Below are 15,800 nucleotides of genomic sequence, written 5' to 3'. Positions count from 1 at the left end.
ATCTTTCCAAGAAAAATAGAGGGATTATGTTTGGGTCACCAAGTAGTACTGAGTACAATGTCAAACCTTGAGGTGGTCAATGAAGTCAAACTGAATTGTCTCAAAATATCCAATATGCAGAACCACTGCTATATATGGAATTTCTTTGCGGACTTCTCTAGATATCAGACCTTTCCCATCTATTCTTACGATGGGTTCTGAAATTGCTATTTCTTGTTTCAGTAAACCAGTTTTTTTTTTTTCTTAATGAAACTTTTGATCAATAAAGCACCCTTAGAATCTGTACCCGAGTAAAAAATGCTCTCCACTAAAGTCTTAACAGATGGGCGAAAACTTGAGAATACTGCTAGGACTCATCTGGGGTTCCCCCTTTAGAGTAGAGTCCTGGAGTTTCGGGTTATACTCAGTGATTTAAAAAAAAAATGTGTACTGGCCTTACGCAATAGATTCAAAGACTTTCCTCCTCCTCTTCCTTCTTCCATCTTTCTGACCCCAATCGGGCCATTGACCACCTTGAAAGGCACCCAAGTCCCCACTACCCAGGGGCACCCACACTGGGAATAAGCTCTTCTCTTGGGAAGCTCTAGCAATGCCCACATTGACTTCATAGACTCCCTTAAACCCTACCCCGAACTCACATCGATAATGACCTCCAGCAGACCCGGGATGTTTACCCCAGCCCCACCTTCCTTCTCCCTCCCCCCAACAACCTCCCTCATCCACCACTAAAGGAAGCTCCCCTGCACAGAAGCAGAAGAGGAGAAACCCTTCATGGCCAGTACAATGTAATGAAGATCACCTGCACAAAGCCCTAAAGTACCTTCCTTAGAATGCAAGGAATGAAATCCAAGGAAACAGGAAATGTATAGTGGAGAGGAAGCCACCCCTTAGATGGAATGAGTCTCCCAGGGCTTCTTGCAGAGGAAATTACTAAGCACAGAACTGCAGGCAGCACCTGTTCTTGTGTTTTGCAGAAATGTTCACCGGAGGAGTGCTCCATGTGGCTAAAATGTACTTGCCCATCTCAGGGTGAAGACATCACAATTAGTTACCAAGGTGGCGATGAGATAATTAGTTCGCATGTGCTTTGAACATACCAAACGGTTCTCGATCAGCCAGACAGTTTAAGCCTGAACCCAAGACTATAATCTCTCACCTCCTTATACAGGGAATATGAGTCCATGCCACACTGCTTGTTCACATACCACATTGTGTTGTGTTGTCCATTAGGACCTGAACAGACCTACCCCAGGTAGATGGAAGAAACATCTTGGAGGCCAGGTGTATTCCACAATGCTTGAGCATTCCACAATGCTTGAGCAATCGGACATAAGATTTTGTTTCCCAGGAAGAAGGGAGACTAAAAGCCACTGATATCTAATGCCTCAAAGTGACCACCCTACCAGAGGAAGAAGGCATTAGTCACCACTGTGGGCATCGCTGAAAGAGAGGCGAAAGGGGTCAGACAAATAAGGTGCTCCATCACTCATAGCCATATTAGGTCCAGAGTTGCTTCTAAAGAAATGTAGATGTTGTCTGTGAGGACTCTATAGCACTGTGCACCAGTGGAGTGCAAGAATGTGCCACCGAGCACAAGGAATAAGCAAAATGCACGAGGTGAGCATGCCCAAACAGCACAGGACTGTCGGGCCAGAAGAAGAAGACCTCCTTTCTTGAAACAGCGGAATCATACCCTGATTGTTTCAAACCAGATGAAGAGGCAGCAAGGCCTCGAGGCAGGGAGCACCAAGCTCTGCCCTAAAATATAGAAGATGCTATGAGAGAGAGGTTAATGGAAAAACCCAATTCCAGCAGGGAGATCATGGTCTGCAGGTTGTCCAATATAAGCATCAGCTCGCCTACGTTCAGCAGCCAGCCATCCATGTACTGAAATACCAAGATCCAGAACCTGCAAAAATGTTCTGCAACCATAGACATTACTCTTGACACCTTCTGAAAGACCACAGGATCAGTATTATAAGCATCCAGCAACTCATGAAACTCCAACCAAGTCTTCAAGTTTCAGAGCTAAGGGAACATATGCCAGAGACAGCACTGTGAACTTCTTGTAAAGGAATGCTGTAGGAAGTTGGCTCTGTATGCACTATTTCAAAGTAAGGAATAGTATGCACAGAGTCCAAGGGTTCCCCTTAGAGGTAAGATAGTGGCAAAAAGAGATAATTCTAATGCTCTATTTTGTGGTAGTGTGGTCGAGCAGTAGGCTTATCAAAGGAGTAGTGTTAAGCATTTGTTGTACATACACACAGGCAATAAATGAGGAACACACACTCAGAGACAATTCCAGGCCAATAGGTTTTGTTATAGAAAAATATATTTTCTTAGTTTATTTTAAGAACCACAGGTTCAAATTCTACATGTAATATCTCATTTGAAAGGTATTGCAGGTAAGTACTCTAGGAACTTTGAACAATCACAATAGCATATATACTTTTTACATAAAACACATTTAGCTGTTTTAAAAGTGGACACAGTGCAATTTTCACAGTTCCTAGGGGAGGTAAAGTAATGTTAGTTCTTGCAGGTAAGTAAACCACCTACGGGGTTCAAATTGGGGTCCAAGGTAGCCCACCGTTGGGGGCTCAGAGCAACCCCAAAGTCACCACACCAGCAGCTCAGGGCCGGTCAGGTGCAGAGTTCAAAGTGGTGCCCAAAACGCATAGGCTTCAATGGAGAGAAGGGGGTGCCCCGGTTCCAGTCTGCCAGCAGGTAAGTACCCGCGTCTTCGGAGGGCAGACCAGGGGGGTTTTGTAGGGCACCGGGGGGGACATAAGCTCACACAAAAAGTACACCCTCAGCGGCACTGGGGCGGCCGGGTGCAGTGTGCAAACACGCGTCGGGTTTCCAATGGATTTCAATGAGAGACCAAGGGGTCTCTTCAGCGATGCAGGCAGGCAAGGGGGGGGCTCCTCGGGGTAGCCACCACCTGGGCAAGGGAGAGGGCCTCCTGGGGGTCACTCCTGCACTGGAGTTCCGATCCTTCAGGTGCTGGGGGCTGCGGGTGCAGGGTCTTTTCCAGCCGTCTGGATTTTAAAGTCAGGCAGTCGCGGTCAGGGGGAGCCTCGGGATTCCCTCTGCAGGCGTCGCTGTGGGGACTCAGGGGGGACAACTTTGGTTGCTCACAGTCTCGGAGTCGCCGGAGGGTCCTCCCTGAGGTGTTGTTTCTTCACCAGTCGAGTCGGGGTCGCCGGGTGCAGTGTTGCAAGTCTCACGCTTCTTGCGGGGATTGCAGGGGTCTTTAAATCTGCTCCTCTGGATACAAAGTTGCAGTCTTCGTTGAACAGGGCCGCTGTTCTCGGGAGTTTCTTGGTCTTTTGGAAGCAGGGCAGTCCTCTGAGGATTCAGAGGTCGCTGGTCCCAGGGAAAGCGTCGCTGGAGCAGTTTTCTTCTGAAGGAGGGAGACAGACCGGTAGGGCAGTTGGTGTCTCCGTCTTCTCTGCAGGGGTTTTTCAGCTCAGCAGTCCTCTCCTTCGTAAGTTGCAGGAATCTAAATTCTTAGGTTCAGGGGAGCCCTTAAATACTAAATTTAAGGGCGTGTTTAGGTCTGGGGGGTTAGTACCCAATGGCTAATAGCCCTGAGGGTGGGTACACCCTCTTTGTGCCTCTTCCCAAGGGGAGGGGGTCACATTCCTATCCCTATTGGGGGAATCCTCCTTCTACAAGATGGAGGATTTCTAAAAGTCAGAGTCACCTCAGTTCAGGACACCTTAGGGGCTGTCCTGACTGGCCAGTGACGACTCCTTGTTTTTCTCATTATCGCTCCTGGACTTGCCGCCAAAAGTGGGGGCTGGGTCCAGGGGGCGGGCATCTCCACTAGCTGGAGTGCCCTGGGGCATTGTAACACGAAGCTTGAGCCTTTCAAGCTCACTGCTAGGGGTTACAGTTCCTGCAGGGGGAGGTGTGAAGCACCTCCACCCAGAGTAGGCTTTGTTTCTGTCCTCAGAGAGCACAAAGGCTCTCACCGCATGGGGTCAGAAACTCGTCTCTCAGCAGCAGGCTGGCAGAGACCAGTCAGTCCTGCACTGAACAATTGGGTAAAATACAGGGGGCATCTCTAAGATGCCCTCTGTGTGCATTTTTTTTATAAATCCAACACTGGCATCAGTGTGGGTTTATTATTCTGAGAAGTTTGGTACCAAACTTCCCAGTATTCAGTGTAGCCATTATGGAGCTGTGGAGATCGTTTTTGACAGACTCCCAGACCATATGCTCTTATGGCTACCCTGCACTTACAATGTCTAAGGTTTTGCTTAGACACTGTAGGGGCATAGTGCTCATGCACCTATGCCCTCACCTGTGGTATAGTGCACCCTGCCTTAGGGCTGTAAGGCCTGCTAGAGGGGTGACTTACCTATGCCACAAGCAGTGTGAGGTTGGCATGGCACCCTGAGGGGAGTGCCATGTCGACTTAGTCATTTCCTCCCCACCTGCACACACAAGCTGGCAAGCAGTGTGTCTGTGCTGAGTGAGGGGTCCCTAGGGTGGCATAAGACATGCTGCAGCCCTTAGAGACCTTCCCTGGCATCAGGGCCCTTGGTACCAGGGGTACCAGCTACAAGGGACTTACCTGGGTGCCAGGGTTGTGCCAATTGTGGAGACAATGGTACATTTTAGGTGAAAGAACACTGGTGCTGGGGCCTGGTTAGCAGGGTCCCAGCACACTTCTCAGTCAAGTCAGCATCAGTATCAGGCAAAAAGTGGGGGGGTAACTGCAACAGGGAGCCATTTCTTTACAAATGCGTTCAGAACACAAAGGTTCAGAATAGGATGGAGGCCCTGACTTTCTTGGTATGAAAAAATTGTTTTGGAGGTCGGGGGAGCCTAGGAGCGGCTCGGACAACGGGAGCAGCACTTTTTGGGCTCTGTGCTGAAGTAGAGCCGCCCTGGAGCACCGACGCTCACGGAGGGCAGTGGTGCAGGCCCCCCTCTGTGGTGAACTTTAGCAAAACAAAAAGATGATGGACGGAGTGCTGAACAATGCAAACACTCACCCCCAGTCACAGATCTGGGTTTAATCCATCGTTCTTTTGCACACCATGCCACCCCAGTTTGGACCCAGCGAATGCAAATCAGTCTTGACCCCTCTGTGGTGATACAGGTAGAGGCAGAGCCAACACAAGCAAAGGCTGGATGAGCTCTGAGCTGGTCAAGGCAACGGTAAGGAGGGGCAGGTCAGCGCGGAGAGGGATTGAGGCACTGGAAAGACCTAGAAACTCCTCAAGAAGGGGGGCCCCTTGCGCAGAACACATGGAGTGGAGTTCAAATTCAAGGTAGGAGGGTCATGGACCCTTTCAGTTTGAAAATAGCTCGTAATATCATCAACCCTGGCGTTTTAAAGGAGTTTGAGGGTTCTCTGGGCCCCGGGGGTGAAGCTTTTCCTTCTAATTTAAGAGGTCAGGCGCCTAAAAAACAGACTCCGTTTTCGAGTAGTAATAAAATAGTAAAAATACCCCTAAAATGACCCCCTCTGTGAGAAATTATTTCAAAGTTGAGTCTGGGATGGTAGATTCTCCATCTAAGAAACTGGAAATACAACAGGAAAGGCACATTCAAGGCACTGCAGACATGGAGGAGCAAGGTGATATAGGGGAACCTGGTTTCTTTTTAACATAAGGTTTGAATGAAAAAATCCTTTCTAAGGCACTCAGGTTGAGAACTATTAAAGCTCAGGATTTTTCGTTCTAGAATAAATCAGACCTGTCTAGGATTACTATTAACAAGCAATGGAAACTGGGGCAGGGGCTTGAGGAATTTAAAAGGTTAGGGGCATCTGCACAACTTAAGTTTCCTGCTACCCTTAAAGTCATGTTCAATAATAAGGTGTATAATATGTTAGAGATGGTAAGGCAGCGGATGAGTTGCTGGCAGATATCATGTCAGGGGACTGCGCCAATAGAAAGTAATACGTTTGGCACTCGCCCGGGAGCCATGTAGGCTCTAATTATGGGTCTATATTGGTCCATTATTCGAAGGGGGTTCTCCAAGAGTGGGGAGGGAAGGTAGGGGAGTGATGGGGAAGGGACACTGGTTGGGGAGCATGAGGGGAAAAAAAGAAAAAAAGGTTCCCTTTTTCACCTCAATTAATTTGGCCCCTAGTTGGTAATGGCAAGTGAGTTTAGTGAATGCCGGGGGCGCCAGGGGCGTCTCCTTTCAGATACTTTCTTGGAATTTTAATGGTCTAAGAACAAAGGGAAGAAGAAAGAAGACAATATTTAAAGATTCCCCAGCTCAAATATTAATCTTGCAGGAGACTCATTTAACTAGAGAAGAGGGTAGTGAGTTGCTTAAAAATGGCTTCATTCCTATGCCTGTACTGAGCATAATTCCAGCACCAGGGGAGTGGCTATTCTAATTAAACATGGGATATAGGCAGGAATACTGGAGATGAGGTCTAATTTAGTGGGCAGATGGATCATAATTAAAGTACAAATTAACAACAGAAGACTCACATTGGTTGGGTTTTATGGCCTGAACTGTGATGATACAGCTTTTTTCACAGCTAGTTGACGATCATGATCCTGTCATAATGGCGGGGGATTTCAATGTTGTGTTAGATAACAAGCTAGACAGGTCGGAGAAGTGCAGATCTCTAGGGACTTCAAAATCTCAACTTTTTTTTAGAGGAATGATGAAAGAGTGGGGGTTAAGGGATTTATGGTGGCAGAGAAAGGGGGAGCCAAGGGGTTTCTCCTTTTATAATAAAAAGTATAAGCATGCCTCTCGCATAGATTATTTTCTTATTGAAATGAAGATGGGGGGCTTGGTAGACAATGTCACTTACCTGCCCGCCCATTTATCTGATCATGCAGCAGTGACATTAAATTTAAGGTTGGCAGGGGGGCTGAGCGGCAGTAGATGGACACTTGACCACACGTTATTACAAGATGTGGAGGTTTTTGGGTCAGTTACGAATAGAGACAAGTTTTTTTTTTTTAAAGACAAACTGGGATCTGCTCCGCTAGCAGTGGTATGGGATACCTTTAAAGCTGTTATGAGAGGTAAAATCATGAGCATAGCCAGCTATAAAAATAAGCAGTACAGGTCTGCTATCCTGCATTTAGAACAGGAAATGTTTAAAGTAAGGAATCAACTATCTTTGAATACTAAGGAGGAGGTTGAGGCTTTAGAGAATAAGTTGAGGGGGCTGAGATGTCAGCTTGAAGAGGTGTTACAAGCTAGGGTTGTTAAAAGAGAAGAGGCTATTAAGTTAGCTGAAGTTGAGATAAATCAGTCAGGTGAAAGGTCATCGAGTAATGCAATGGAGGCAGCTTTTCAAACATTCTTTTCTGACCTTTATAAGGAGAAGACTGAGGTAAGGGAGGAGGATATAGGAAAATGGTTGGCAGATGATATACTCCCATCCACCTCACAAGAGGAGCAGATTCTTTTAAATAGTCCAAATTCTGCTGGGGAAATTAGGAAGGTGTTTAAAGACAGTAAGGGTGGTAAGGAAGCTGGACCAGACAGTATTCCGATGGAACTTTATAAGGCTTAGGGTGAGGTAATAATTCAAGTTTTGTTAGATTTAGTTTTGGCGGTTTTTGAAAATAGGGCCCCTATTCTGAGTTCATGGAATGAGGCCACGATAGCGGTAATTTTGAAACCGGGTAAGAGCCCGCTTAAGTGTGAATCGTATAGGCCTATCTCTTTGCTGAATTGTGATTATAAAATATTCGCTAAAATACTCGCTGATAGACTAAGTAGAGTGGTGGGTTGTTCGATTCATCCAGACCAGAAAGGGTTTATCAAAGGTATATTTTTGCATGAACTGACATATAATCTGGTAGGGGCCATAGATATGACTACTTCTTTGGAAATACCCCTGGCGTAATTACTCTAGATGCAATGAAGGCCTTTGATAGAGTGAACTGGAATTATTTAGCTCACATTCTGGGATTATATGGTCTGGGAGAAAACCTTTGTAGAACAATAGAGAAAACCTTTGTAGAACAATAGGTTATATATATATATATATATATATATATATATATATATATATATATATATATATATATATATATATATAAAGATCCCATTGCAAGAGTTCTAGTAAATGGTAATCTCACTGAGCCCTTGAAGATAACGAGGGGCACCAGGCAGGGTTGCCCGCTTTCCCCTTTATTGTTTGATTTTTACATAGAGCCTGTTGGCCCTAGCCGAAGATTTTGCTAGAGTGTCCGGTTACCATGTCAATCCTGAGAAAACAGAGGTTATGGCTTGGAATCCTTAGACGGAGGGACAAGCACAATTGAAGTGGGAAATTAGATATCTAGGGATTTTGTTCACACAAGAAATTAGCCATCTCGTAACATGGAATTTAAAGCTTCTGGTAGAGGAAGGGTGTAGGTCTTTACAAAAATGGATGTATCTCCCCCTGACAATTGTGGGCAGGGTCAACTTGGTAAAGATGATGATTTTGCCTAAAATTAACTTTTTGTATAGCTCCATCCCACTTTCTATGCACAAACATTATTTGGGGAAGCTTTAGCAGGCTATTACCTCCTTTATTTGGGCATCAAAAGGCCCCAGGATTTCTTATTGAGACACGGAATTCCCTCTGTTGATATGCCACAAATGACAAATACAGGGAGTGCAGAATTATTAGGCAAATGAGTATTTTGACCACATCATCCTCTTTATGCATGTTGTCTTACTCCAAGCTGTATAGGCTCGAAAGCCTACTACCAATTAAGCATATTAGGTGATGTGCATCTCTGTAATGAGAAGGGGTGTGGTCTAATGACATCAACACCCTATATCAGGTGTGCATAATTATTAGGCAACTTCCTTTCCTATGGCAAAATGGGTCAAAAGAAGGACTTGACAGGCTCAGAAAAGTCAAAAATAGTGAGATATCTTGCAGAGGGATGCAGCACTCTTAAAATTGCAAAGCTTCTGAAGCGTAATCATCGAACAATCAAGCGTTTCATTCAAAATAGTCAACAGGGTCGCAAAAAGCGTGTGGAAAAACCAAGGCACAAAATAACTGCCCATGAACTGAGAAAAGTCAAGTGTGCACCTGCCACGATGCCACTTGCCACCAGTTTGGCCATATTTCAGAGCTGCAACATCACTGGAGTGCCCAAAAGCACAAGGTGTGCAATACTCAGAGACATGGCCAAGGTAAGAAAGGCTGAAAGACGACCACCACTGAACAAGACACACAAGCTGAAACGTCAAGACTGAGCCAAGAAATATCTCAAGACTGATTTTCTAAGGTTTTATGGACTGATTAAATGAGAGTGAGTCTTGATGGGCCAGATGGATGGGCCCGTGGCTGGATTGGTAAAGGGCAGAGAGCTCCAGTCCGACTCAGACGCCAGCAAGGTGGAGGTGGAGTACTGGTTTGGGCTGGTATCATCAAAGATGAGCTTGTGGGGCCTTTTCGGGTTGAGGATGGAGTCAAGCTCAACTCCCAGTCCTACTGCCAGTTCCTGGTAGACACCTTCTTCAAGCAGTGGTACAGGAAGAAGTCTGCATCCTTCAAGAAAAACATGATTTTCATGCAGGACAATGCTCCATCACACGCGTCCAAGTACTCCATAGCGTGGCTGGCAAGAAAGGGTATAAAAGAAGGAAATCTAATGACATGGCCTCCTTGTTCACCTGATCTGAACCCCATTGAGAACCTGTGGTCCATCATCAAATGTGAGATTTACAAGGAGGGAAAACAGTACACCTCTCTGAACAGTGTCTGGGAGGCTGTGGTTGCTGCTGCACGCAATGTTGATGGTGAACAGATCAAAACACTGACAGAATCCATGGATGGCAGGCTTTTGAGTGTCCTTGCAAAGAAAGGTGGCTATATTGGTCACTGATTTGTTTTTGTTTTGTTTTTGAATGTCAGAAATGTATATTTGTGAATGTTGAGATGTTATATTGGTTTCACTGGTAATAATAAATAATTGAAATGGGTATATATTTGTTTTTTGTTAAGTTGCCTAATAATTATGCACAGTAATAGTCACCTGCACACACAGATATCCCCCTAACATAGCTAAAACTAAAAACAAACTAAAAACTACTTCCAAAAATATTCAGCTTTGATATTAATGAGTTTTTTGGGTTCATTGAGAACATGGTTGTTGTTCAATAATAAAATTAATCCTTAAAAATACAACTTGCCTAATAATTCTGCACTCCCTGTAGAGTTGATCAGTTTGGTGAAAGTTCTACAATCTCTAAAAATAAAATGTTAGGCATTGCTTCACATCTCCCTGCAGTATTTTTAAAATTATGGAAAAAGGCTGGCAAATGTAACCTTCCAATTAATGGCCAAGGTTCCCTTAGGGATACTGGCTAGGATCGTCAGCATGTGACTATTGGATATTTGTAGCTGTGGGTGGCAGCGAACATGTCCCAAGTCAGTGTCCTCCAGACAGCAAAAATTATAGTGGCCTTTTATCCAACACATTTGTGATTCTCTGATACGTGGCGGCTGAGAGCATCTGCACAAAGGTTCTTCAGATTTGGCACATGTTCTGTATATAGATGCGCATTGTTCTCTATGGCCCAGGGCCAGAGTTTCTTGTCCTTTACTGATAAGTGAGATTTCACGCCTCTTGCTTGTGGGTGGTGTCCACTGGAATGCACACATGCAAATACAGGGGCAGCTTGTCCACTGTGGCAGGGGAACGTTTCCCCCCCCCCCTCCACTCCCAACCCCTGGCAGCAGTTGCAAAACTTTTGCAAGTAAAGGATAATAAACTATGTTTATTATTGTTTTCTTTTAAAAGAGGCGGGCCGCGGGCTGTGATGAGCACAGTAGGCGTGTATGTTTGACCAGCCGTCTTGGGCCGGCCAAATACACTTGAGCACTAGGCACTCTCCAACCCGGCAACGCAGGAACTGCGTTGCCAGGTTAGAGACAGCAGGCAGAGACTTCCACTCTGCCTCTGAGCGCCCTGGCTGGGCGTTCCCTCCAATCCTAACGCTGCTTTCATGCTGCCAGTAGCATGAAAGCAGTGTTAGGATTGGACGCAGGGCAGGCTATGCACCAGTGCCTGCAGTTGAGGACCAAGGATCAGCATGGTAAGAAAGGTAAGGGTTTTTTCTTTTTTTTACATTATTATATGTTATTTTTGTCTCAGCCGTACCTTCCCCTCCAAAACCACCAAGCCGCGCGATTTCCCACCCGCGAGCCACCACTGTGCAAATCTCCTATTTGGAAGAGAAAGGCCTATTTCACTACTTTGAGCTCTAGGAGACTTCTATAAAGTTTGCATTCCAAATGAGACAATTTTTCACTTACATGAGTGTGACATAAATGAGCTCCACATCCCAACTGAGAAGCATCTGTTGTCGAGAACATTTGGGACATTGGACGGAAAAAGAGGCTGTTTAGCCAATACATTCTCTATTATTTCTACCAATAGAGCGCTCTTTTCACTATCTCTGACACTTTGATTTTGCATTCCTATCTACCAGAGAGGACTGCAGATTTAGTTCTTCTTGAACTGGCCTCTCCTGTACATGACACTGTGATATCCACAGGATGCTATAAAACATAGCACAATTTTATATTTTCTTAATATCACTTTGGTGCCATTATGCCTCTTTTGGTGGACAAGTGATATATAAAATAAATGAATCAAGTATTGTGCTTTGAAACTGAACTTGAGAGACTACCAACTACTGCTGTTTGGTTTGATGTCTTTCCTTCCAAGCACAAGCTTTTAACCTAACCATGAAGATTTGTTCCCAAGAAATACAATTCAAAATCCCGTGGGGAACAATCAGTGTTGTCCCTTGAACTACTCTGCATGCCTAGCCATAACAATGAGCTTTGATCGGCCAATCTTCCAAATAAGAGTAAATCGACAACCCTGATGTTGCAGTTAGGTAGCTACCAGAGCTATTCACATGGCAAATATTCTTGCCGCGGAGTTGAGCCCAAATGGGAATATTCTGAACTGATGATGGCCATCTACCATGAAGCACAACAATTCTAAGTCTAGGCTAAGTTGTTTTATTTGATGAATGGGTGAATCTCCTGCAATCGGACCATTCAATTTCACTGCTTTTCTCTGGTATTTGGTTGGTCTTCATGAATCTAAAATTGGACGGAAGTCAACTTTTTTGAATATGGGTAAAACATTTGGAATAACATCCTTCCAACCCTCTGGCACAAGAATAAGATTTCTTTAGCCCCTTTCTGAAGTAATTCCAATTTTTCCTCTTTCACTTATGATAGATAAGTCTGAACCTTCTTTTTAGGTTCAGTGGATGGTCTGGTAGCATCTGTACAAATTTCAAAATGTCCCTTTTTGAAAGTGTCAAAGATTCATCTGCCTGACAATGTCCCTTGCTGACAGGGACAAATGGAAAGATATTGACTGAGCAATTCAGAGTTGCCTGTTGTGATTCTTAAGGCGAATGACTCAGAAGCAAAGGGAAGACCAGTCTGTTGGACTGTCCCTCTGATTTCTTTGTGGTTGGATGAATTTCTGCTGGAGTCCATATTGTCAAGGCTGATGAAAATTATCATATTAATAATGTCTTTGATACCACCATTGGTAACCAAAGTATGAATGATACCTTTGCCCAATGACCTTTGTAACTGTATTAGTTTCACTGGGTTACAAGGTATTATCAACTCCCTTGCCAAACATGCTACCATCAAGACTGTTGCTGGGTGCTTTATTGACAGTATACCCTCTTCCCAACTTGATCCAACAGGGGAACTGCTCAGATAGATTATTTTTTTTACTACTTGAAATCAAATACAGATTTTTCTGACTCAATTATTAATTGAACTTGCTTGATTCTTATGTGGCAAGGGTGTGAATATGCTGATATAATCGGGAGGGGAATTCACTGATGACTCCATCCTAGGGATTATGTCAGGATCCTTCAGCTTTCTGGGCCACACATTATCTTTGTCTCCTTCATCTCATAAACCTAGACTGTATATGTCAGCACTGCCATTGCAGCCACTTCCTACATACATCCCATCCTGACATTCATAATTACTTTAATCTCAAGGTTGTCTTGTATCTTCGGAAGTCTCAGGTATTGGAAAAGCAGGTCAAAGTCGAGGTATCGAAGTATGGTGCTGAAGGAGGCATGGGGGGGGGGGCATATCTGGCGTGTGAAAACTTATTAGGCTGAACCGGAAATAGATGTGGCAGTAGTGGTGACAAAGGTGGACATGGTGGCAAGATTGAGGAACTTGAGTCTGATAGACGTCATTTTGGGTGCCTAAGATAAATGTAAAAAATCATATTTTACAATGAAGTCAACATATCTAGAGGAACATTAACCACGGACATCTGTGTTGCATTCCAATGTCTGTCTACACTGCTGCAGGGCAAAACCAGAGGTTCCCTGTGATGCCTGTAACATTTGTATTTCTCCCCATCCATCTGATTCTATTATCAAGAACTTGTTATTCAAGTTCCTGTGAATTAAAGCAAATTTACTGCATTTAACTACATCCTCCTTGAATTCATTTAAACAGAGAAAAACAAAAGCTAGATATCTAAATGCAGAGAGGGCCTATTGGGAGCTTTTTAATCCCTCGTCTCCTACACCAAAAGATGATGTTTGCTAAATTATTTCAGAGGGTGTAAGGGTGTAAATCAACTGGCAAAACCAGCAAAGACTGTAGTGGAACTGTTGACATAATCCACAAAATTGAAAGTACTGAAATTACAGTTGCAACTGAAGTGAAAGTCATCACTGGTGTCATGGCAAATGGTGAGATGATCATACATAGACATGAGAAAGCCATTGACTGAATAACCAACAGAGCTTGCAGAGGAGCTAGAATCTGAAAGACCTCCACAAAGGAGCATATGTAGGCAAGGAAGAATCTGTAGGAGCCAGTGAATGATTCACTATCACTACTCTGAATCCATCAACAGAGCAAGTATTGTTGAAAAGCTTAAAGTAGCTGAAATTTTTGTTGACAATCTAGATTCTTGCTAGGTGTACTTACCATTACAATTAAATTACTTGCTTGGCCTTGGATATGGTGGCACTTGTAAGCCGCTGTCTAGACAATTGATAAGCTAGCGGTCACGAATGACTGAATGCAAGTTTGTCATATAGGTGGTCAACAGCAGAGTGTGGTCCGCAGAGGAACAAGATGACACAGTAATTCAGCAGTGCCAAACACGATAAATCTGACATCTGTGGTGTCATCAGTATTTGGAAAAGACAATAGTAGGACACAATTATTTAGACTTCAGCTCTGCCACATAACATGCAAAAAGCTGGTGGAGAGATGAAGGTCCTCACGGTGTGGTGGGTTAGGGACATAGGGGGGCGATGTAGGCAACAGTGAACCAGGAGACTGCACGACAGCGAGAAGCCCGCACAATATTTCAAAGCAGAGGGGGCTGAGGTGGGTGGCTGACCCTAGCCAACAACAGTCATGGTCATGGAAGGGGGTACGCGAAGGGAGGCTGGACAGAGGCAGTGAATGCAGCAGCCCATTAAAATGGAGTGCAGGAGCCACTACACAAGAGTGAGATAGCCCCTAAGTAGGATGGCCCCTAAGTAAGAGGAGAATGGGCTGGTGGTGAAACCCCAGTGAAATATGGGCATCAGGAGTCAAGGGTGGATGGGCCTGGACAGCTGAGAAGCCAGGGTAAATCAACAAGCGTGGCACACAACCGCCCACGGAGCCAGGTGACCTCCTGGGAACCAGAGTGAACGGCAATATTAGCAGACCTCCCAGGCTGCCTGGCAAACAGACACTTATTCATCTGTCTCATGGGCAATACAGTTCCAGCACAATGCTGGGCCTTGTATCAGCCCCACCACATCAGACAGACAGGTAAGTGATAAGGAGACCTTGCAAGCAGCCAACAGTAGACAGTTCAAGAGCCGCAGGCAAGCAACAGTGTGACAGGCAAATGTTGGTAGAGGGGCACAAGGAAGCACCAAATAATACTCAGTCTAATTGCCCACATAAAACAGCAATGCCTGCCCACACTGACACCAAGAGAGACAGGGAAGGCTAAAAGCGGCTGAATGAGAGACCATGGAACTGAGGAGGCCCCAGAAGATTAAGGAACTACACGCAGTGGGGTGGTAATATACAAATAGCCAGCTCACTAAACAGCAAAGGACAGGAAGATGCTGAATCCTGCTATAAGTGCACAACCAACTGGGGAGCCAGCACGAAAGTAAAACAGTAATTCTGAGCTCAAAATAAAACTTTTTTCCTCAGTGGGCTGAAGACCAAGGATGTGCACAGATGGGGTTGGGGGGAGTTTTACCCACCATGGCAAGCCAGATATAAAGGTCTTTTGTGAAGAAAACCCATTAGAGAAGGGGGTGAATCAAAAGATCAATGTGCAGAGAGCCAAACACAACAGCAAGACAACCCCATGTTAAAGAATGTATTAACAACAATATGTGATTTCTGAACAGTGCTTGGGGATGAAAGAGACATATGGCAGATGACATAGCACTTCTGACAGCAGATCTGAAGAAAGTCTCTGAAAGAGTAGATGTGATGGAGCACACTCATTGACCATTAAAAAAAACTTCAGAAGAAAGTTAAGGCTGAAACACAACTCCCAAAGACTGCCTAGCAGAACAGGAGATGCAAAGAGAACGTTTGAGAAAATATCATGTGCACCTGTTTAGAATCCCAGAAAAAATGGAGGGCTCATCAGTTGAGCAATTTGTGTAGTCACTAACTGTCAATGATATGCAACCAGGGGGACTCTCCAAATGCTTTGAAGGTTTAACTAGTTACAAAAAGTTTGAAACAGTGTATTGGGGTGCTGAGGGGGTGTTTAGTTGTAAGCCTGCCAATCAAGGCAAAA

General features: G+C 44.7%; 1 protein-coding gene across 5 annotated transcripts in view; it reads right to left on the bottom strand.

Moving 5' to 3' along the window:
* The window catches only part of GKAP1 (G kinase anchoring protein 1), an 814,129-nt gene that overhangs the window by 352,240 nt on the left and 446,089 nt on the right, over positions 1 to 15,800 (bottom strand). The gene's annotated exons all lie outside the window — the stretch shown is intronic.

The sequence above is a fragment of the Pleurodeles waltl genome, chromosome 1_1 (genome assembly GCF_031143425.1).
Source record: "Pleurodeles waltl isolate 20211129_DDA chromosome 1_1, aPleWal1.hap1.20221129, whole genome shotgun sequence".
NCBI lineage: Eukaryota > Metazoa > Chordata > Amphibia > Caudata > Salamandridae > Pleurodeles > Pleurodeles waltl.
The sequence above is the reverse complement of the archived record's forward strand: the minus strand, read 5'-3'. Positions and strand labels throughout refer to the sequence as shown.